The sequence below is a fragment of the Lactuca sativa genome, chromosome 5 (assembly GCF_002870075.4).
Source record: "Lactuca sativa cultivar Salinas chromosome 5, Lsat_Salinas_v11, whole genome shotgun sequence".
Taxonomy (NCBI): domain Eukaryota; kingdom Viridiplantae; phylum Streptophyta; class Magnoliopsida; order Asterales; family Asteraceae; genus Lactuca; species Lactuca sativa.
The window spans coordinates 242,522,214-242,548,633 of NC_056627.2; the positions used below are offsets into that span (position 1 = coordinate 242,522,214).

General features: G+C 28.4%; 1 pseudogene; it reads right to left on the reverse strand.

Annotated features, from left to right (window-relative positions):
• Nucleotides 1-7,986: 7,986 nt before the first annotated feature.
• LOC111897926 (autophagy-related protein 8C-like) lies at nt 7,987-8,774 on the reverse strand (annotated as a pseudogene).
• Between the last annotated feature and the right edge of the window lie 17,646 nt (nt 8,775-26,420).

Consider the following 26,420-nt stretch of genomic DNA (forward strand, 5'->3'; position numbering starts at 1 on the left):
TTAAATTTCACTAAAAACATATATATAAATTTTGTTTTAATAATAGGATAGCTTAAGGTTAAAAATAAAATAAAAATAAAAATAAAAAATTAGTGACAAACTGACAATGTCAAAAAGATAGTGTCTTTGAAAAATGAATAAATGTCAATTAAGATAATTAACGGCAAAAATATTATTTTTATATACCAATGCTTTTTGTCTCTAAAATATTAAATACTGCAAAAATAATATTTCTATACACCAAGTCACCAACGCTTTTTGTCTCTAAAATATTAAATCAACCGGAAATCATCTACTCAAGACTCTCTTTTGTTTCTTCAATTGATATTCACTTCTACGTGCTTTATTGGTCTTTTTTTCAAACCTTTCTTCTAACGGCAAAATTATTGTTAATTTACTAGCTTTTTTAAAGTTAATGAGCAAAATTACTTTGTTTGATTTAATAATCTTTTCTTATTGTATTACTTTAAATCTATTTTTTATTTTAACGGATAAAATAGTTTATATATATATATATATATATATATATATATATATATATATATATATATATATGGAATGATTATTTGGAAAACGAAAAAACCCTAAAAATCATAAAAATGCATAAAAAAATACTTAAAAATCAAAAAACTTTTTTTTTTTGAAAAAATCGTAGCTTTTTATTCAAAATCGGTGAAAAAAATTATGAATTTTTTTTTTGTATTTTTTATTTTTTTTTCAGCGAATTTTAACAAAAACCTGCGATTTTTTATAAAAAAAAAATTCAAATTTTCTTTTTGTGATCTATAAGTATTTTTTTTAATGCATTTTTATGATTTTTAGGGTTTATATATATATATATATATATATATATATATATCTTATTGTGGATAATGCAAACGTTAACTTAAAGCATCTTATTTGGCTCAATTTGTTTGTAAAGATATACATATGTAACATTCTCCTTTTAACTTAGTTGACGGCTCGACAAAAGTGCAAGTGCCTTGGATATTGATGGTTTTTGTAGAGAAAATCTAAAACTTCTAAAAGCTTAAACGAAATAGAAACAAACGATTTTCAATTTGGACCAAAAAATAAAGAGTGTGAAAAAAAAAAATAAATAAATAAACATTAAAAATTTAGTGTATTTTATTCCAATTTTTAGTTCAACACGTGTCACGATAATATTAAATAATCAAACTATATCATATTATCATTCCATGTCATCATTCTTACTATGTAGCTAGTCAATATTATAAAAAAAAGTTAAAGTATTTAAATTACAACTAAAAAAGAAGTGTAAAAAAAATGACTTTTATACAATTTATCTATCATATAAAAATGAAACATGTACTTTAGAATTAGGAGTTAGGACTATTTATTTTTAATTTTGAACATTGTTACATCTTTATCTAAATTAATGATATTTTCAAGTAGTATTTTTTGTAAATAATATGATATGCATTTAAAAAATAACAAATTTGTTAAGAAGTTTTATAAAATATTTCATAAAGATTAGAATAATTTAGTTTGATTTAAAAAAAAATAACTTTTATACAAATAGTCAGTATTTAGAGAAAGTTTGGGATTATAAATTTTCTTTATATAATGTAAGTATAAGTGGATGTATTATATCGTAAAAAATAAAACTTACACAAAAATATCAAAATTTAAAATTTCTGATAAGTTAAAAAAATTCCAAATACATTTTTACAAGACCTTTTACTTATGAAACATTTCTTTCATAAAGCTAATTATTTTATAGAATTAATTGAACTTTTTTTTTTATTGATAAACTTAATGTGTTTAGTTTTTTGCTTTACTAATTAATTATTTAAGACAAATTCATTGGTGCATCGCATTTAATTCTTTATAAAGTCCACGTTGTCATCCTTTGAGTATTCACAAATTCATCAAAGTCTCAAATGGCCAGGTCGGCCCAAATACATGGGCGACTTGGGCTTAGGCCCAGGACAACAAATTTAAAAAATATCAAAATAGTCTAGCTGGCTAGTATCATACATAGGGGTGAGCGCGGTGCGGTTCGGTGCGGTTATTAGCTAAAACCTCACCACTAACCGCAAATGCGGTTAATCCATTTTCAAAACCGCATGGTGCGGTTATTTTTGCGGTGCGGTTAGGCGGTTATTTTTGCGGTGCGGTTAGGCGGTTATTTTTGCGGTGCGGTTTATTTTTTTTGTGTTGCGGTTATTAACCGCATGGATTTGGTGCGGTTATTTTATGTGGTTTTTAATCACAATTTAGAGCTCAAATAGTTTTAAGACTTCAAACATATTACTTGTAATAATAATAAAAAAAAACCATAAGGTATAAGACAATTAACTATTTAACTAAAACCACAAACAACTAATATCTTAAAAACGTCAAATCAATAGTAACTAACAATAAATGTCTTAAAATTGTCTAGTTTCATCATTTTTCAAAGTTAAACATAAGAAAAAAACTAACACTTTTGTTTTCTAGTATTTTATCCGTCTTTCAGTCATGAAACTTGTCTTATTTTTAATATTTAATAAACTAATAATTGATAAAAAAAAAAATTGTATATAATATATGCGGTGCGGTGCGGTTTTTTTTGCGGTTTTTAAAAACAAATAACCGCACCGCATCGCAAATTTGCGGTTTTTGAAAAACAGAAAACCTCACTATCGGTTTTTATTGCGGTTGCGGTTTTTCGGTTGCGGTTTATGCGGTTTTTGCAGTTAATTTTAGTTGCGGTGCGGTTTTTGCTCACCCCTAATCATACATACTTATAAACCTAGCATTTTTTCTTGAATCTCATGCATTTAAAACCCCCATTCTTTTTTCCTTTCATCACATTCATTTGAAACTCCCATGACTTTTCAATTTCTTTATAATAATAATAATAATTTGGTAATTAGGTTAAATAAATATCAAATCTAAAGTGTATTCTTATATAAACTAAATTTCAATATTAAAATAATATCTTTAATTCTACTTATAAAATTATGTTTTTTAACTTTTAACATATTATACTTAATTTATTAGTTTTAATATATTGTTGGATGTAAATCATTATCATTTTAAAGGTATAATTTTTGAACAATTTGTATAAAATACTTAAATTATTAATTAAAATATAACATTATAGACTCAACTTAAATATAAATTTTATTTAACTTAAACAACCCAAAGATTATTTTATAAATAGTTAAAAGTGATAAATTGTAGTGTATTTCTAATAATGATTGTAAGTTCGTTAATAATGTTAAATAAATATCAAACCTAAAGTGTAATCATAAATAAACCAAATTTTAATTTTAAAATAATATCCTTACTTCTATTTATAAAGTTATGTCTTTAAATTTTAACATATTATACTTAATTTATTAGGATTAATGTTGTTGCATGTAAACCATTATCAGTTTAAAGCTATAATTTTTGAACAGTTTGGACAAAATACTTAAATTGTTAATTTAAATATAACATTACAGTGTCAACTTAAATATAATGTTTCCACTAAAAAACCAAATAATATTTTGTAAATGGTTAAAAGTGAAAAATTATAGTCATAAATGCAAAAACTAAATTATAATATTAGTTTGGCTAAAATATTTTCTAAATATATTTATATAATCGTTACAACTTTTCAAATAACTAGCTTAAAATAACTTATAATAACAATAGTTAAAAATAACTCTATATAAATGATTATATTGTTACCTTTAAAATCAAAAAATAATGTTTGATGTTTTAAATAATTATAATAATAGAAATTAAAACATTAAGCAAATAAATTTTAAAAAATTAGTTAAAAATAACAACTATAAATAATATTAAACCATATATAATATTTAATTTTATTGATGTGTAACTCGTGAGTAGAAGTCATTCAAACGATTGAGATTATAACGTTATAATAGATTTATATGTTATCATATAATTCAAAAAAATAATCAATATATTATATTAAATTAATATACGAATTATTATATCAAATTTAACAACGTTAGTGTTATATTTTAAAAAATATATATTTGTAAAAACTTCAACTATATAGGTGTTTTTGCGCGTTACAATGTCAACTCAAATATAAATTTCAGTTCCATTTAAAAAAACTAAAGAATATTTTGTAAATAGTTAAAAGTGATAAATTGTAGTGATAAAAGCAAAAACTAAATTGTAATTTCAATTTAACTAAAATATTTCTTAAATATATTTTTATAATCGTTAAAAGTTTCCAAATAAGTAGCTTAAAATAACTTACAATAACAATAGTTAAAAACAACTTTATATAAATGATTATATTGTTAGCTTTAAAATAAAAAAACAATGTTTGATGTTTTAAATAATTATAATGATAGAAATTAAAACATTAAGCAAATAAGTTTTACAAAATTAATTAACAATAAAAACAACTATAAATAACATCAAATCATATAATATATTTAATTTTATTCATTTGTAACTCGCGGGTAGAAGTCATTCAAACGATTGAGATTATGAAGTTATAATAAATGTATATATTATCATATAATTCAAAATAATCAATATATTATATCAATTTAGTATATACAAATTATTATATCAAATTTAACAACAACGTTATTGTTATATTTAAAAAAATCATATATTTGTAAAGACTTCAACTATATAGGTGTTTATGCGCAACGCACGGGCATTCGCCTAGTATATATAATAATAACCCAAACATTTAGCCCATGTCTGTTTATCTGTGGAATATATCAGTTTACTGAAGAGAAAAAAGGGACACACTGTTTGCCAAATAATCATCGAGCATACACATATAGAAACCAAACGTTGCCTGGTGCCTAGAAACGTAGTGTCGTTGGCCTTGTCCGATTGGAGAAATCAATGCCCTACCTTGAATACGTCTCCCATAATGTAAGAACATTTTTCTCTATTTTCACCTCTAGTCGATAAATCGATTATAGATACCTTTCAAATCTTAATTTCTTATTATTAGTCAATACTTAGGCCCGATTTTACAACGATTTCTCTAATATGGTCCGATTTTAAGGTCCGATTTTGTCTAATCTGATACAAGAAACTCTATTATGAAGTTTTGGTTTAGTGAGTGTTTCACTGTTTTGGGTGTGAATTGTGATTTGATTCTTGTTGGTTGTTTTAGAGAATCAAAAATCCAATTAAGGTCAGATGAGTTCATTTTTCATTCGAAATCTATGTTACTTTCTTATTTATATGATTACTTTCTAATTTATCTTAATTCATCTCTATTTGATTACATGAAAAAAGTCCGAATTTTGTGTTTATTTAGGTTTGTTTCAAAAATCTGATTAATTTCTTATGTATCTGATTTCTTATATATCGAAATTTGGGTTTGTATTTTCGTATTCGATTTCTCTATTGTTTCTGAAATCAAATTGGGTAATTTCTTTACTGGCTTCTACAAGTTTGAGCTCCAAATCAGATTTGTATATGTTGTTTTGAGAAATCAGATTTTAAGATTTTGGTGAGCTTAAATTCATTTTTGTTTGTGTTCAATGTTTTCTGTATAAACAATTTTTCTTAACTTCTGTGTTATTGTTTATGTGATATGAAGTAGGAGCTATATTTTAGATTTTGCTGTCTAATGTGTTGGTTGCATATACTTCATTGTTGACGGTTTCAATTGTTTGCTTCCGTGGAACAAAAAATTTGAAATTGAAGCTTTTCAAAACGTATCTCCGAAGTACCATAACTCAAAAAAGATTTAAAGGATTAACAATTTTAAGTATCGAAAGTGATTTATTTACAAAATATTGATTATTGTAAAAAAGACGTTTTCACTTCAAAAAAAATGCATGGACCTCGTTTTAGGTGATTTCTATAAGATTATGTTTGTATTATTTGTATAATTATAAAAATAACGGCACGCTTTATTTTATAAATCCTTTATATATTGTTTTTCGTTATTGTACCTTATATATAAAAGGGCATAAGTTTTTGATCTCGTCCCGGATAGTAAAAAACAATGGACCGCCCTGCAAATGGCGCATACATGCCCAATAAGATATAAACTTTTTATTTATTTAACCGCAATATAATGTAATTCAATATATTCCTAAAATATTTATGATTCTAACTATATCCTAACAAGACTTGAACTTTCGACCACAAAAAACAATATAACAACATCTAATACCGTTGGATTAAAAGCTATTTGGTAATATCAAAACTTTATACAGTGAAATATTAAATATTCTCTTCCGACTTATTCATTCTATCTCTTCCTATATTTTTAGATTACGACAAGTAATATATAAAAAATTATTAATTTTATTAAATATGACAAGTGTCATAATTTTAAGTGTATAGAAAGATGGTGGGAAAAAAAAGAGGATATTAATATTTATCATTTTTGCCTTAACTTCATTTTGCTATAAAATCTTCTTGAACAAAAGAAAAAGATGTTAGATTACAATAAAATTGGGGAGCAAATCACTTGCAACAAAAAAAAAACGTAGACCTTTGCAAATGAATAACTGTTTGGAATTTTATTTAATAAATGGAAGGTAGAATGTAGAAATCATGAAGATTTGGTTAGTCCAAAGGATAGATGTATTCGAGTAATAATACAAGTGGGCGATCACTTAATTGATATGACCTACTCAGAGTCTCTCACTTGCCCATATAAATAAATGGTGGTTGTACCAATGTTTCATAAACCACTCGATCAAAATTATTTGCGCTTACATTAAATTTAATATCTAGTAGCCCATGTGAGTTTGATGAAAGAAGGGTCCATTTCATCAATTATAAATTCTATTTTTTTTTCTTCAAAGTTTATATATATATATATAGGGTCCGATTATAGTGAGTACTCAAGAAATGATGAATACTGTAAGGACAATTTACCACCATCTAATTCGTTAATACACAAACGTCAAACTTAATACTTGGACATGGTAAGTTCGCATTCAACTCACGTCAGTGATAATTAATACGGACTCGAGAATTTACGAAGAATGTCCATTAAACGTCATTTAAGTGAGTTTTATTATTTAATTTGTTTTTTTTTATTTATTTGTGTTTATTATTACTTTTCGTTAAAAAAATAAAAAAAAATAGGTTTTAAACAGATATATGCTCGGTTTTAATGATTTAATTTATTTTTCCTTTCTTAGTTTTTTTTGTTTTTTATTTTTATTTTTTTTCGTTTATTTTTTTCATTTTTTTAATATCTTTACTACACACTTGAAGATACGAGTGTTTTTCTTTATTTTTTGATATTCTTTTTGCTTTTTTTTTTAATTTTTTAAACTGAATATTGGTTAGTGTTTTTAATGTTTAACAATTATAAAAATTTAAATAAAAAAATATTAAGGATCATAATATTTTCCGTTCATACTTACCTATTTATCCACCAAACAATTACTCTTTATCGGAAAATATCAAAATCTCGCACATAATTACAAAAACGTCATATTATCTCACGAGATATTGATGATAAATAAAATCACATCTCCAGTCTCCACCTGTAATTTTTATTTAATCTTGCGGCAAAGATTTGTTTCGGTGTCGTTATTAATTTTTGAGTTTTCATTCGATCCAACTTCTCTCTCTCTCTCTCTCTCTCTCTCTATATATATATATATATATATATATATATATATATATATATATATATATATATAAAGAGAGAGAGAGAGAGAGAGAGAGAGAGAGAGAGCTATGTTATAATGTGGATGGTAAGTATTGTGTGGATGTAGCGATGAATGTGGACCAAGAGTTTAAATACATATTCTAATAGAATACATATTCTGATTGAATTAACATTTTGAAGAATAACAAATTTTTGAACCATGAGTTGAAGAATAATAACATTCTTAAAGAATAATCATCTATTATTAACATTATTGAAGAATCTAAGGTCCAAAAATAAACAAAAAAATAATCTTTACTGTCACATTCTATTAAAATACAATATTATTTTTTGAATTTTTGTCATATTCTATTAGAATACAAGCTTCATAGTGAGTCATTCTTGAAAAAATCTTCATTCTATAAGAATACAATGTCATTCATGAAAGAATAATCATTCTCATTCTTGAAAAAATCTTCATTCAAATCACCTGGAAAAACATACACAAATTCACCAATGGTCAAATCAGCTGGAAATAGATATCTGAAATAAAAACATTAACTTATTACCATTTTGTGGGTCCCATTACATTCATATCTTTTTATATAAATGACACCATAAAAAGAAAATGCAAAAATTGTAGTGATCTAATCAAATCGATGAAAGTAGTTTGTTATTTCTATCATATAATCCTATATAAACTAAGATAGATACAACAAATGGGAAAGGTTAACATTCACATACTTCTTTTTGTCTATGCCAGGAATGTCAGATTTTTCAGCTTTATCAACAATCACCTGAAACCAAAATTTTGCTCAAGAGTTAAGAGACAAATAAAATAGCATAAAGTTTGATTGATAAAGAAACACAATGTCTCACTAGAACTCTATCAGGATACTTCTCTATGATGCGAGAGGATTCTGATTTCCTCTTCTCTACATAAACAAAAAGGAGAAATTCAGTTTTAACAATTGATCTTCTAATCTAATTGCACGTCTTGATGCAATAATTGTTTAGAAAGCAGACATCAAAACACCCAATTAAACAAATATTCTTATAATGAAAAAGAATGAAACAGGAAAACGGCAAAAGAAAAGGAAATTGTGATTAAAGGCACAATACCCAATGGGTATTCAAGTTTGAATGAGCATTTAGCCATATCTCCACTCTAATTGCTTTCTGCATATTTCAAACAATTGAAAAACATTACAACAAAATCCACAACAACTGAATTGAACGCTTAAAACGCGATAAAAGAACAAAACAGGGTTATCATAGAAAAAATACATGAGACGTGACAGAGTTGCTTTTTTAAACCCAATATAGAATGCAACAATAAGAAATTAAGACTGATGGGTTTACCTGTCAAAATCAAGAAAAGAACAAAGAGAATGATTGGTATAATCCAATTTTGTAAGACTTCTTTAAAGGAGACATTGAGTACAGGGAAACGGGCGGGGTTCTTCATTCCAACACGGAAGGAGATGAAGCAAATTTTGGGTTTTCCCAACTCTACACGGAATCCTTGTGTTGCTGATGAATAGGCAAAAGGGTAGAAAGGGTTGACGACTAAAGAGTCGACGACGAACACTGTAGTGAGGATCGACAAAAGACTCAAGGGCTTACGGCGACCGGAGACGGCGTGAAGGTGAAGCGGTGATGAAGATGGACTTCGTGGAGAAACCTCTGATCTGATGGTTGGTACAACTCGCCGGAAAGCAAACCTAGCAACCACTGGTGCTCACCGGTTCTTCCTTGGTTTTACGAACACGACGATAAAGATGATAATGGCAGTGATTGTATACCCTAATTCTAATGGTCGAAGGCGATGATGAATCAAGGTCGTCTGATGGGGCCGAAGGTCGATGAAAGCAAGAGGATATGATTTTGTGGGTGTCGATTGATGAGGTAACTAATATAGTTTTAAATAATGTAATTTGCCTAAATTAAAGGGTATATGATTTAATTAATTATTATTAAAATTAAATAATATTTGTCCCATATAAATCCTTACATCCACACAATATTTGTACATTCACATTTGAACGTGTATATATATATATATATATATATATATATATATATATATATATATATATATATATATATATATATATATATATATATATATATAGGTCAAAATCTTTTACGAACCCATATTTTCTTGCAAACCACTGTTAAAATGCGAACTATTTTGTGTGATTATTAAAAAAAAGTGACATAAAGCACCAAATCAGTCTTATAGAAGCATATTCTCTAAAAAAATCTCGAAAAAATGTGCTTATATAACTGGTGCATATGTTCCTTTTTCATGAACTTTGTCAATATTCGACATTTGTGTGCATATACACTTGTCATATATGCATATTTTTTCGAAATGTTTTTCCGACTATGCTTATATAGGACCGATTTGGTGTTTTATGCCCCCTTTTTTTAAAAAAAAAACATCATATTTTAAGAGTGGATCGCGGGAAAATATAGGTTCACAAAAGATATTGACCACACACACACACACACACACACACACACATATATATATATATATATATATATATATATATATATATATATATACTAGATTATAACCCGTGGGAACCACATTATAAAATTAATTAAACTTTTTTAATAAAAAGTTATAATTATTAATCAGTTATTTTAAATAAATTAATAATTAAGAGATATATCAAAATTTTAAAGTTATTATAACTTCAAATTTAATATATAATTAGAAAATGTAAATTTGAATTTTGAAATGAGTTGCCTAATATATCTACATGACATATGTCATAATATTAATGAGGAGCTGTATTAGAGTAACGTTTGGCAAAAGTAGATTAAAACTCTTCATTTATTAGAATAGGGATATATATATATATATATATATATATATATATATATATATATATATATATATATATATATATATATATATATATATAAGTAGGTTGATGCGAAAATATAAATAATTTAAGGAAATACGAAAACAGATTTTGTCTTATAGAACCAAACACATGTACTTTAGAAATTAAATTTATTAGCAATAAGTTAAAGATAATAAGTTTACATGGGAGGATGTTATGGTAATATGGATTTTAAGGTGGATTTAACAACCGTTTTTTTTTTTTTTTTTTTTTTTTTTTTTTTTTTTTTTTTCACTTAACCACTTTTAATTTCAACTTTTGCTAATATGAAACAATTTCTTTTGTATCATCGATTATCATCATGTACTTCAAAATTTGGATGAGTTCTTGTCGAAAGTATAAAGTTGAGGTGACACAATCCCTTAGGTTTTCCTTCTTTTCGTAAATTATTTGCATTTTCGCATATATATATATATATATATATATATATATATATATATATATATATATATATATATATATATATATATAGTCAGGATCTTTTGCAAACCGATATTTTCCTGCGAACTCCGCGAACTTTTTCATATAATTTGTTTAAAAGTGATTAAGTCGTATAAAGTCAAAAAAAAGATTAGATGTTTCGAAGGAGCTTTTTGTATTTTTTTTTAAGTTCTTAGGTTTTGACAAATGTTTGAATTCTCAACAGATATCATATATATATACATATATATATATATATATATATATATATATATATATATATATATATATATATATATATATATATATACTGCTTTATGAATTTCGATCTATAAGCCTTTCATGGTTTGACTCATCTTTTATTACATTAATTCCCTAGGTCCAAAACCATACTCTACTTTATGAATTTCAAACTATAAGCCTCATTCGTGTCTAGTATATGATTATTGCAAAGTGTTGGAAAAAGTCTTGCTAAAGTGGTAGATAATATGATTAGTATGGATCAATCTGCCTTCATAAAATGTAGAAAAATTATCAATGGTCCACTTATGGTGAATAAACTCGTAGAATGGTACAAAAGGAAGAAAAAACATGTATGATTTTTTAAGTCGAGTTTCAAAATGTGTATGAATCTTTGAGTTGGAGGCTTATCTAGACCATATTATGGAATTTATAGGGTTTGTTAAAGAATGGAGAAGTTAGATTATGGCTTATATGTCCTTACTTCTTATCTAGAGCCTTGGTCTTTCTCATTGTGATCCGATCCTTTGTCTCATTTTTTTTTTATTGTTATGGAAGGGTTATATCCTCCTTGTGTCCATCTAACATGTTGTGTAGGAAAATTTATTCACATAAACTGAAGTGGGAAACTTCGATGTTTACATTTCTCCTCTTTTTATGTAGATGGGGTGTTGTTTATGGAGGAATGATCGCATGAGAACATATCTAACTAGGCGAATAACCGCACGTTGTGCAGAATACGATAATATATTTGAAATCTTTACAAATATATGTTTTTTAAATATATCAATGACGTTGTTGTTAGCTCTTATATAATAAATTTTAGTTGGTATAAACATTGTTTGTTTTGATTTATATGATAATATATACATCTTTCAAAATTTTATAATCTCAATTGTTTCAATGGTCTCGACCTGCAAGTTACCGATGAATAAAATTAAATATAATATATGGTTTAATGATATTTATAGTTCATGTTATGATTAATTAACTTTAAAAAGTTTATTTGCCTAAGATTTAAATTTCTATCATTGCAATTATTTATAACATCAAACATTGTTTTCGTTTTTAAAGATAAAAATATAATTTTTATATATAATGTTACTTTTAACTATTTTTGTTGTAAGTTATTTAAAATAACGTACTTGAAAACTCTTAATTATTTAATTTGGTTTTAGAAATTTAACTTTTTTAAAATTTATTTGATGAGCATTGTTAGTTTCATTAATTGTAACTATTTAAAGATAACATTATAATTTTTTATATAATATTACTTTTAAGTACTCTTATTGTAAGTTATTTTTAAGCTATTTATTTGAAAATTCTTAATGATTATAAAAAATAGTTTCATGGTTTTTTTTTTTGTCAATTTAGGATTACATTTAGGTTTAACACTATAATTTATAACTTTTAACTATTTATAAAAAAGTCTCTCCATTTTTTTCAAGTTTAACTGAAATATTTATTTAAGTTAACCGTTTAAAATTATATTGAAATTAATAATTTAACTATTTTGCTTAAAATCATAAACTATTCAAAAAATGGGACTTTAAAATGACAATTACTCATATACGACAATATATCTAAACCAAGAAGTTAATTATAATATGTTAAAAAGTTAAAAGTATAGACTTATAAATAGAAGTAAAATATTATATTTTAATATTGTAGTTTAGTTAATTTATGATTATAATTTAGTTTTTGCATTAATTTAACATTATTAACCAATTTATAATAATTATTAGAAAGAAAATGAAAAATTATGGAGGTTTCAAGTGCATGTTGTGCTAGTAAAAATGTCTATTTTATAAGTAAACCAGGTGAATGTCCGCGCGTTGCACAAGAAATAATTATGCAGTTAATATATATATATATATATATATATATATATATATATATATATATATATTAGACAAAACTTCAAAAATGGTCCCCGTGGTTTTTGAAAATATCAAGTTTAGTTCCTAAGTTCAAAAAACTTCACAGATGGTCCCCGTGGTTTCAAAACTTTTAACAAATGGTCCTTTTCGCTAACACCGTTAGCTTTTCGCCGTTAAGTGAAGGGCATTTCTGTCTTTTCACTACCACAGCGACCATTTATGAAGTTTTGACTTATTTTTTTTTAAAAAAAAGGAAAAAAATATATAATTATTTAATATAAAGGGGGCCCACCATCCCATCTCTCTCTCTCTCTCTCTCTCTCTCTCTCTAAACAGCCAAGAAACCACCATAAACCACCACCCAAAACCACCCTCTTCTGATCAAAAACGTCACCCCAAACACCACCTCACATCTCCCTCCCATCTGTTTCTGCCCAGAAAAAGGAAGGAAGAGGTGGCATCCACCTTGCTGCCACCAAATTACCACCACCCTACCCTTCACTGCTACCACCTGAGAGCACATCCCAACCCTTTGTTGTTACTGTTTCGATCACAACTCTCTCCCTCATCCCATTTGTTTTCTCTGGAAATTTTAAGCAATAAAGAAGAAGCAGAAGGCCACCGAAGCAACCTCCTACTGCCCAACGCCACTTGCTGCTACTGCTTTAAAAATCACCTGCCACCTTACTTTCTCGCCGGAAAAACCACCCCTAAGCTACTTAGTGACCTTCTCCACACTCCCTTCATTGAATACAGTCGAAGGAAGCAAGAACATGGCATCAGAAGACCAACGGAGTGGCCTCCTGCCACCCCTGTCGCTGTTCCAAATCACCGCCATCAGCAAAGATGTGTTCGTAGGGTAACTCTGAAGAGGAAAATCGTTTGTGCATTGATTTTGTTATCATTTGCTCGATCGGTCCAAATCATCCCTATACTAATTAAATCAATAAGAAGCCCCATCGTCGATGAACTCATATCAAACGGTGAAATCCCCAAATCATAGCTTTCTTAACCTCCGTCCCATTTCTTATTTCATTCCTTCACCATGGTTCTTTAATGGCTTATTCGACACCAACAACCCATTTGAAAACAACAAAACTCGAATCAAACCCATGAAGGGGAAAGGGGTATCATCGGATATTACAATAGTAACCATTTTTGATCAAACTCAATAGCCCCACCCCACCCCCAAATCACATTCTTTACATAGCTGATGCCAAAAACACCGAAAGGGAATTTCTTGGGAAAATCTTAAAGTGGATCCATTCATAGATTTAGATGAAGAAGAAGATGTGTTGCTGAAGAGGATTTCAAGACCCGGAATTGCATCACAAATGTAAATCATACCCTATATCTCTTTTCTACAGGAATGAAGGCACACAACCCATCAAATTTCAATCAAAATTACATCCGTATCCCTCGTCTTCTTCATAGATTTCCAGATAAACAACCATCTATCTCTAAGAGACCTGTGACAATAGTCAAATTCGGGTCAAGTCTAAGCCGGACAAGGTCAACGAGTCAAACCGGTCAACTCGATTAAAACCTTGTATGATAGGGTTTATATTATGTAATTACTGTATAACTCATTATTTTAATGAGAAAACACCACTTGGAAAGTTCATGTGTTTAAATTTTTTTAACATTAGTGCTAAAGAATGAACAAAAACAATAAAACAATGTTGCATACTCATAGGGAGTGTGTAAGATCCCAAAACATGGCACAACGGGGTCTAAGGACCTTGTATTGCGAAGCCGGACACTCTCATTCATCACACACGAAAACACTCTCAATCGTTTTCACTCTATCTCCCTGTATGTGAAATCTCTCCAAGTATGTCAAATCTCTCCCAAATCTCTCTAAGTATGTGAAATCTCTCCCACATATCTCTTTGTATGAGAAATCTCTCCAAGTATGTCAGATCTCTCCCAAATCTCTCTAAGTATGTGAAATCTCTCCCACATATCTCTTTGTATGAGAAATCTCTCCAAGTATGTCAGATCTCTCCCAAATCTCTCTAAGTATGTGAAATCTCTCCCAAATATCTCTCTGAATGTGAAATCTCTCCAAGTATGTCAAATCTCTCCCAAATCTCTCTAAGTATGTGAAATCTCTCCCACATATCTCTTTGTATGTGAAATCTCTCCAAGTATGTCAAATCTCTCCCAAATCTCTCTAAGTATGTGAAATCTCTCCCAAATATCTCTCTGTATGTGAAATCTCTCAAAGTATGTCAAATCTCTCCCAAATCTCTCTAAGAATGAGAAATCTCTCTCAAATATCTCTCTGTATGTGAAATCTCTCCAAGTATGTCAAATCTCTCCCAAATCTCTCTAAGAATGTGAAATCTCTCTCAAATATCTCTTTGTATGTGAAATCTCTCCAAGTACGTCAAATCTCTCCCAAATCTCTCTAAGTACGTCAAATCTCTCCCAAATCTCTCTAAGTATGTGAAATCTCTCCCAAATATCTCTCTGTATGTGAAATCTCTCTAAGTACGTCAAATCTCTCCCAAATCTCTCTAAGTATGTGAAATCTCTCCCAAATATCTCTCTGTATGTGAAATCTCTCCAAGTACGTCAAATCTCTCCCAAATCTCTCTAAGAATGTGAAATCTCTCTCAAATATCTCTTTGTATGTGAAATCTCTCCAAGTACGTCAAATCTCTCCCAAATCTCTCTGAGAACGAGGAATCTCTCTCAAATCTCTCTCGAAATCTCTCCCAACTTTCTATAATCACTCGGAGCATTCCGACCCCCGAATTTGGCGAAAATAGCCCAAAAACTGAAGTCTACGTGAAAAACGGACTTAAGGAAACGAACCCTCCGAACCGAAAGTACTATTCATGAGCCGAACCGAGAGTACTATTCATGAAGGTCCGAACCGAGAGTACTGTTCATGAAGGTCCGAACCGAGAGCACTGTTCATCCGAGCCGAACCTCACATAGAAGGAAGGTCCGAACCGAAGTTACTGTTCATTACTGTTCACTACAGTTCCTTCGGTTCTGGCTTCCCTTCGGACCGAACCACCCGCCTTCGCTTCGGACAGCTTCACCTCGGACCGAGCCATCGCTTCGCGTCCCGCCTCCTGACTCAGCCTATCGCGTCCGAACCGAGCTCCAGCTGACCGAACTTCGGCCCAGAGACCGAGCCTCGGTCGAGATCCGAAGGGTCTCGCTGGGAAAGCTCAGATTTCGCCCATTTTTGCGTATTTTTGCGTTTTAAACCCATTTTTAATTGTTTTAACATAGGATTTTCACCCAAAACTTTATTTTTAATTATAAGACCCCTAAATTAATGATTTAATCACATTTTAAGGATAAAATCTTATTTAAAAAGGAGTTGGTAAAGTACAAAAAGAAGAGTGTTGACCTTACCTTAGTTATGACGCAAACAACCCCCACACCCACTCCATGACAACCCACACTCCTCTCCACCATACCTTGTACCTTTTACTCTCATCCACAAGTCACCCCCACAATCTAAGGGCTGATCATACACCCTCTCTCCTCATTCTCTTCAAACACTCTCAAAATTCACCAAGAATGAACTCCAACTCTTTCTCTCCAACTTCTCTCTCTAACTCACGATTTCAAGGCTAATCATCAAGTGTTCTTCCACTCTTGGTAAGTGTAATCCACCCTCCTTGTGATTCTCACACTTCATTCTACTCAAATCATTGATAGCTCATACAAACTCCATATCTATCATGCTAGATTCTCGAAAATCTTCAAGACATTCCAAGTGTCCTTGAGTTAAGCACCTCCATTCTTCAACAATCATCTACTGAAAACACTTAAGGTGACTTCATACCCCTACATTTTCATGTTTTCTCAAGTTTTTAGGGGGGGAATACAAGCCAAAACACCAAGAACATATCTAAATTCTTCCAACAGCTTTCATCAGAAAAGTTGGACTCCATTCACGGACTGTTTTGGACACCTTAAACATTTTAGTTTTCAAAACTGTTTTAGGTGCACATAGTTCCACTTCTTAGCTTTAAAATGACTACTTGCACATCTCCATAAGATTTTTCTACAATTTATGGTGATTTTTACAAAACTGCCTATCATTTCAAACACCGATCCGGACCAGTCTGTGATTATGGACTTTTTCACCTAAGTTGCAGGTCATTAAAAATCATGATAAAAATTATGAGTAAACTAGACACATTTTGGGAACTCCCAGAATTTACGGATTTAGTTTTCGACTTCGTATGATTTTTCTATGAATTTTCAAAAACAGTGTAGAAAGGCTGAAAACATGTTAACAGCTTGTAATCTTTATAACACTTTGTAATATGTTTTGAGCAAAGTGTATGATGTCAAGTTCTAAGTATGGAATGTGATACGTTGTAAATTTTATCATCATAAACTGAAAATAAGGTATTCATGATAAGATTATTCATCTATTTAGAACACGTATATATATAAACTATAATAAGCATAGTTTAATGGATTTCATAATCCTAACGCTTTTTCATAAAAGAGTTCCTACATATTACAAACATTTTGGATAAACTATAATAGGTATAGTTTATGATACATCACATGACACACACACACGTACGAAAAGGGTACATTCATACAGAAAGATTTTACACTCCCGCATACAACTTGTAAACTTGTTAACCTAAATTGTGAGACATTCTTTTCCCGTACGTCCGAGTGCGGGATATAAAATCCTGTTCGTTATAATCAGAGTCTCCTAGAGGGAGAACGTGATAGTTGTATATAGATCTATATTGGGTTTGACACCCCACACCTTGCTGCTAGCTACAGTTGGACCTGCAGGTCTACGGGTGACAAATGTCATTTCAGTTTTTATTCGACGCCTGAGAAACGTCGTGGCAGGTTCATTTAGTCTTAAGTATGATTATAGCGGCTCACATAAGGATATAACAATCCATAAAGTTTACGGGATTTTTATAAAACTTAAATGAGTTTTATGACGATTTTAAAATCACTTTCATCTCAATAAGTACGGGTATTACTGTACGTTTTCGGTTTTGGTATTTATGACTACACATCATGTGATACCACGTTTATAACTTTAAGTATGGACAATACTTGTTATTTTCTTGGTCCTAAGATTTAGGACTACACGTACAGAAAATATTAACAAATTTAAGAAATTACGAGAGTTTCACTAATGTCATATGCGTTTAAATTGAAATAAACATACATTATTTTCTGTAAATAAGGAAGATTACTCATACATTACAGTCTTTGGATACAAGACTACATTATTCATTTTAAGAAAAATATCGGATTTTTCTGGAACAACTAGGCCATTACTTGACGAGCTTTTTCATAAAAATATACAAAAACTTATGAACTCACCAACCATTGTGTTGACATTTTTTCAAACTGCTTGTATTCTCAGGAAATCACTAAACATGTAACAAAGTACTTTTGAGGATGGGACGTTGAGGCGTCAAACTTATTATATTTTGTCAACATATTGTAATTGAATTTGAAACATGTAATTCATACAATGATGTAACTTTTTCAATTATATATATGTTGGTTGTGTTTACTTTCCTCACTATTACCATTGTTGTTATGATACTACACATGAAGTCCTCCATCCCTGGACGTTTCCGCCATCCTTGGTTCAGGGGTGTGACAAGACCAATCGGGATAAAGTTCAAAAACCCATAAGTGATTGTGAGGCGATCACCAGAAAAGGCCCCACAGAAATCTGTTTCAGATCAAATAAAAGAATGGAATCCGACAACGATTTAAAGAAAGGGGTGGAAGAATGGTGATGACAGTAGGAAGTAGGAACAGTGGAGAGAGAGAGAGAGAGAGAGAGAGAGAGAGAGAGAGAGAGAGGTGGGACCCTTTAATATTAATTAATTATATTTTTTTTCTTTTTTTTTTAAATAAGACAAATCTTCATAAATGGTCCCTATGGCAGTGAAATGACATAAATACTCTTCACTTAACAACCAAAATCTAACGAAGTTAACGAAAAGGACCATTCGTTAAAAGTTTTGAAACCACAAGGACCATCTGTGAGGTTTTTTGAACTTAGGGATTAAACTTGATATTTTCGAAAACCACACGGACCATTTTTGAAGTTTTGTCTATATATTATAGTAATATAAATAGTTGATATAAGTTGTTGATACTATTTAAAACCATATACCAAAAGAAAAATCCATTAGAATATCAAGAAGTGAAAATTTAGAAGAAACTATGATAATAAAAAATATATATAGTTTTTGATTTAATATAATTTATAAGTATTGTTATAATTAAATGATATATAATATACTGCATTAATCATTTTCAATTTTGATTATGATGATTATTTTATATACATGCTATTTGTGTTCAAGGCAACATGCTCTTTAATTTTTCATAGTTTTCATTTAAATGTAATTGTGGTTTAGTAATTTCTCTAACTATCTATATCCTTATTAAGGTTAAACACCATTTTCATGAAAGTTCTACTAATATATATATATATATATATATATATATATATATATATATATATATATATATATATATATATATATATATATATATATATATATATATATATATATATATATATATATATAAACATTTTATTTGTTTATTTCACTCTTAACAGATTAACAAATAACTATATTAATTTTAAAATTATGAAAAATAATATTACAATTAAATTAATAAAGAAATTTAATGATTATTTTCCATAAATAAATAAATTATAAGGATTTTAGTTTAATATTTATTATGAATCGCATGAGAAAAATGTTACAGCGATAAGGGCTAAAAGTATGCAAATAATTCTATTGATAAATAACACAAAATGAATATTTTGTTAAAATTTTAAATATAATGTTAATTTCTCCGTTCATTATATAAATATGTACATACTATAATATCACAAAATGAAGAAGAAATATGTTGAAGCTTAAATCCAAGATCTTATAAGTATATTGTTATCTCCTTATGCTAGTAAATAAGATATGAGCTTATATGTTATTTAAAGAAGACATGAAAAGAACCATACATCTCATACGATATATATTAATAAGATATATATTATGTGATATATATTAATAAAACACATGCTTTTGGATTAGTAAATCGAATAAATATGGATTTACATTTTAGTATGGATATATACATGTGTAAATAAATAGATTTTACATAATAGGAGTTACATAAGACTAATTAATTCCACCAATAAAACTAATTAATTGCACCAATAAAACTAACATTGCATTTAAACTACCAATTAAGCATTGTCATCATGAAATCATATACTCATATTATGCAAGTGGGTAAATAATAGGTTTTAAGTTTTGGGAGTTACATGAGACTAATCGCATATCAAAAATATTGAAAACCACATTTCATTATCTCATTTGTCAAACAATCTAAATGAGAACAACCACCAACAGCAAACATTCAGGAAAATATCCTGTAATAAATGAGAAATTAAAAGGTATAATAGTTTGTGTTCATGGTTACAATGTCATGCAATCATACGGAAAAAAGAAAAAAAAACATTATTTCGTGGTATGTTTTGGGGATGTTAGACCGGTTTTTCATTAGGAAATTTGTTGGATCTGTCACTCCTAGAGAAAAATTTTGTATAAAATATAATGTAAATGAATAACTAATCAACAAATGTTAGCAATCGTTTAAAACTACAGATTTATACAATGGTCTAATAAGTAAAAATGACTCTTTAATTAAAAATATTTACATAATTCTTAGCACAACTTTGTCTTTGCTAATCCCAAACTAAAATTGTTATATAATATGAAAAAAACAAATTTATAAACAATAAACAAATTTACATAATTATTAGCAAAACTTTGTTTTTGTCCATCCCTAACTACAATCATGATACTTCTACGTACATGGAATTCTAAACTTAGTTTAACATTTTTCTTAATACAACGAAGGTTTTGTTAATTAAAAACAACGTGGAACTCATAATTATACATTAAGCATATAAACCTAATGAAAAGCATACCTAGAAAGTAACAAATGATATAAATTGTGAACTTGACTAAAGAGAAATAACATGAGACTTGGAGAGTGAGTCTAGGCATCTGACTTACGCAACAAATTTGATGAGTTAAGTCAACTACATCATGTGTGCCTTTGAGTTTATCCATAACTTGCAGCAGCCTAATAATTCACAAAATCTGATGAAGCAAGCAACACACTATATAGTGAAACATAGGTCAAATGCTGCAGACGACCCTAATCTAGACGCATGCAAAGGTGAGAACCGACAACTACCTTTTCTGGTATATTCTCGAACAACATCGAGAATTAATGAACAGGCTTGAAGGTTTATAACAATAAGATCAGCAGAAAATTGATAACATCAAATGTTACCCTTATAAAGGTGTATACCCACAGAAAAGCATCAACTATAATATAAAGTTCAATTTTGTACTACGGATTGAATGATCTTCGTATGGTCCTTCCATTGAATAAACCTATAGGCCAAGAAACCTTTATAAGTTTACAAAACTCTTAAGTGTATGATTAATTATTTTGAAGTTGAAGAAGTGTGGGAATTTAAAATGCATGAAATGCTAGAAAAAATATCTTTTTTATAAGTACATTATAAGTACAGTATGATAGTATATAGATGTGGTTCATGTAGTCAGATGCTTTTATTAATGTAACATCTTAAAATGGGCCTAGAAGTTTCTAACTTTTTATTGAAAAATATGTTTTTTTCGAAAATAAAATAAAATATATAAATAAATGAAAAAACTAATTATTAGTAAGGTTAAAAGATCTAAGATGACTAGAGAATAAAACTTAAGGCTAAAAAATGAATTAAAAGGAGGGTCAAAGTTGCCAAGTTTGACAGATTTAAGTGTGGCCTTAGTTTAATTAAGTGTTGAGATCTAAATTGTTACTAAAATCATATGTAAAGGTCTAAGTCGAAATCACGAGATTAGAAATGTTAATAGATACCATTTGTGACAATTTAAGTTTAGGGGATCAAATTTGAGAAAGTCATTAAACTTAAGTTTGAACTTGTATGACTTGGTTGGGACTATAAATGCTAAAAATTAATGACATTTTTATAAGTTATAATGTAAATAATATAACTCATTAGTTCTTCAAAAGTTGGTTGGATGCATTTATACTATACTTGGAAAGTTTATGGTGTAAACGGTAAATATTATGGGATATAGTTATGAGATTCACCATTTCTTCTCCATTGACTGATGAAAAACGATTTGATAAGTAGGAGAGATATAGATAACTAATTCAACCAAGAAGTTAGATCTAGAAGTTCTTTTTGAAGTTTTGATATTATGGATTAAGTAGATGCTTGTGTAAGGTATAAACTCTTCCCATCTTTTTTATTATTTTGATTTAGGGTTTAGGGAGAAAACCCCAAATCCTAAAATCACTTCTTTAGGGGTGTTTTGGCGATGATTATAGTGAGTTTTAGTTAGTAAATAACTAGTCCACTTTTGCTCTACTCATTTAGGGGTGTAAGTGAGACAAGCCAACTCGTAAGAAACTCGAGATCGACTCGGAAAATACTCGAAATCGACTCGATCTAAATTGAGCCGAGCTCGAGCTCGAGCTACTCGAGTACCTTATCGAGCCGATCTCAAGTACTAAAATCCTCAAATTGTAAGGCTCGCGAGCTTAGTCGAGCTTAGTGTAATTTACATATATGCCATTTTTTTATAATTGTTCATTTATAGCATATATGTCATTTCTTTATAATTATTCGTTTATGACATATATGGTTGATGTTATATTGATATTAGGTGATTAATAGTGGTTTTTTTGGTAGTTTGGACATTTGCATATGGAATGTTTAATATTTCTTACTCAATTTAGTGATTTTGATTTTTTTTAAGTATTAGTCGAGCCGAGCTTGAGACTGTCGAGTATTTCACGAGCCCGAGCTCGAGCTTAAAATCAAGGCACGAGTCGAGTTCGAGCCGAGTTTCGAGCTCGAGTATTTTAGTCGAGCCGAACTTCGAGCTTGGTAGTATTCGACTCGACTCGATTCGTTTACACTCCTATACTCATTTATGGTTTAATATTTGAGATATAATGAGTTTGAAAGCTTAAAAACTCATTAACGGTTAATTTCACATTTTAGCTTAAATTTATGAATTTAGTGATGATATGAAGATTAAATGGTGTTTGAAACTAACTTGAATCTAAAGAATTCATTCATTGAGTGTATAATGTAATTATGGATTTATTGTTAATTTTCACCTAGGTATCTATGTTGATTTGAGTTTCACAATGGTATGATATAGCTTTTGAAATTTAAAATCATTTTTGAAATATTATATGTGATTAATCAATTCAAAGTGAAGATAAGGCGGTTATGGTTCGAGTTTAATAATTTAGGATAAAAATGGAAGCTTATATGAGTTTTATTGAAACTAAATGGATTATGATCAATCAAAATGTTGGATCATCACATTTGAACCTCAAATCCATTTATAATAATGTTTTTGAATGGTTTGAAACGTGTTTAAGACTTAATTTGAATAACTTATAAGTAAATGGAATCTAATTGGAAACAATATTAAGCCAAATGTGAAGTAAGACTTAACTTGGAAATTTGATACTTTGTGTTTACTCCCTTCAAGCTTCCAAGGAATTAAGTCACTTGAATCATTAATTAAGTGATGAAGTTAATTTGATTTTGAATAAGTACAATAAGAGTTGGAGTTCATTTCATGTAACGAAGTCCTTGGAGCCTTAGGTTTGAAAATGGATAGATATTGTTTTTATCACTTAAACAGACTTGTGAAAAATTAAACTTTGTTATTAAGTTCTAAATGGATTAAGAGGTGATTATTTAGTAAATCAATTTATTAAGACTTATTTATGTCATAATTGAATATTGATAGAGTGTGGGAGAGTTTAGAGGTCAAAGGACTTAATATTGAAAGAAGTAAACCAATGCTTAAAGAGATAAAAAAAATTGCATTTTTTTTAAGCATTTGTGTGTGCATGAGACACACGGGCTTGTGTGGAGACTTTTACTTGACCGGTTACCGTTAATACAAAACCTCCATTATAAAGGTATTGATTCTCAATTAGTGTTGTGTCTAATTTTTTTTTTGGTGTATACCAAAGACTTGGATCATCTTTTCTAGAAATGTGAAGTGGCAGTAGCTAGAGCATGGAATGAGATCTCAAAATCGGTTGATATTACTATTCACACTCAAGGTTTGTTTGTGGATATCATATCTTGGATGGAGTCATTGGAGTTAAACAAGAGAAAGATGAAGCTTGTGGAGACAATCATAAATAATACTGGTGTGTGCTTTGGTGCTTTCAGATCAAATTGGAGTTTAGGAGAAAGAAGTATAAAAAGATGACGATTTTTAATGCTATTACTTTGTTTCTAGAAAGCACAAATATGTTTTTAATTATGTTGATTGGTTGAAAAACAAAATTATGTTTATTATTCCGTAATCTCTGGGTTTTTTTTTGTCTTCTAGTGGCTTGCTAGAGACTTTCTTTTATAAAAATAAATTGTCAAAAAAAATTAAATATAGATAATAAGTAAAATAAACATAATATTTTTGTCTTAGAAAAGGATTTTATATTTGGTAAATAAAAATTGAGAAATCTTCGTAAAAGTCTTTAAATTTTAACTTTATAATCGATTAAGTCTTTATATTTTTTTTTATTAACAGTTAAGTTCAAAATACTTACAGTTATTTATAAATTTTTCCTTTTACCCATAAACTGGCCACCAAGTAAATATGATGAACTTTTCATAAATATGATCAAAATTTAAAGGTTTCTTTTTATAATTTTTTTAAATATTATTTTATTTTCTTAATATATATATTTTTTGTATGATAGATTGTATTATCTTCATTTAATCTTATGATAATCTTTTTATCCGAAATAAAATATCCATTACGAAAATAGTTTTGTTTTCTTCTAAAAATAACAATCTTATGATCCATCATACAATTTGGCACAAAAAAAATTACGATCATATAATCATTTGAAAAAAGTTTTTTTTTTTTTTTTTCTAAAGATATTTTTTTTAACTTATAGATTATTATTTTTACTTTAAAGAAATTATAATAAGATTAAATACAATAAAATAATAGTAAGATAATACTTTATATCACACAAAATTATTACATTAAGATTAAAGTTAAAAAAATAATAATAAATTAAAAAATATATATATTTAAAAAAAAAAACCCTAAATTTTAATCGTATTTGTGAAAAAAAAAAGTTAAATTAAAATAAAAACTCTCATATTTAGCTGGTGCCTATTTCAGGTAAAAGGACAAATTCGTAAATAATTATAAGTTTTTTGAGCTTAATTGCTAATAAAAAATATATAAATATTTAACCGATTATTAGACAAAAATATAAAAACTTTCGTTAAAACTTTTTCTATAAAATTATACAATATTTTCAAACTTCAAAATTCTGATTTCTTTTCTTCCTTTAAATATTATTAAAATGTCAACAAAATTTATTATAAAAATGTCAAGAAAATTTATATTGTTTTCCAAATGTATAAAGTCACAATTAGAGTATTGAACAAGTAAAAATAAAATGATATGAAGATGGACCCACTATTAATGATGATTCAATGCAATTTACAATGTCATCATCGTATTCACATTTATAATCAACAATAAACGAAAAAAACAGGAAGACGATGAGTGATAATTACTTTTATTTAGACAAACAATATAAATAAGAAAAGGTGAATGCATGCCTCAAGACGAATGATACTTCCATGACCCACTAAATCTGATAGAAAATAAGAAAAAGGATAGACATTTATATTTGTAAATACTAACGGAATTGTACAATGAATGAAGGATATAAAATTTACATGTGGTTAGAATTTTGTGGGAGGAAAAATCTGTACAACTTTAGAGTACATGTGATAAAAATGTAATTTTTATCGGTAAATTATCTAAAAAAAAATTATTATACGAAATTTTAATACTGTATGTTGAAAATTCTCTCATAATTATACTACGAATGCAAAACTCCTAAATTCAACACAAAATTTTGGAAAAATACTAGGCATTTTTAAAAAGTAAGTCATTACGAGAATGTAACCTTGCACCATTTATTTTTATCGGTAGAAGACATTTAAGTTATTATTGGAACCAACAACATCATAATATGCACACCATAAATCTTATGACGCTACCGTCTCAAGTATCGTTGTTGGGTACCAGTGATCGATCACCTCTCATGGACTGGTGTTGCAATGTTGTTAGAAAATTCGTCAAATTCCAATGTGTGTAGTCAATGATACAAAACATATAAGAAAAATCATTCATGTGTAGCGTACAAAAGTTGAATGTCAATGGTTGTTGGCTTACACAAATACTCGTCTCCATACAACTTAATAATACAATAGAAGAAGTG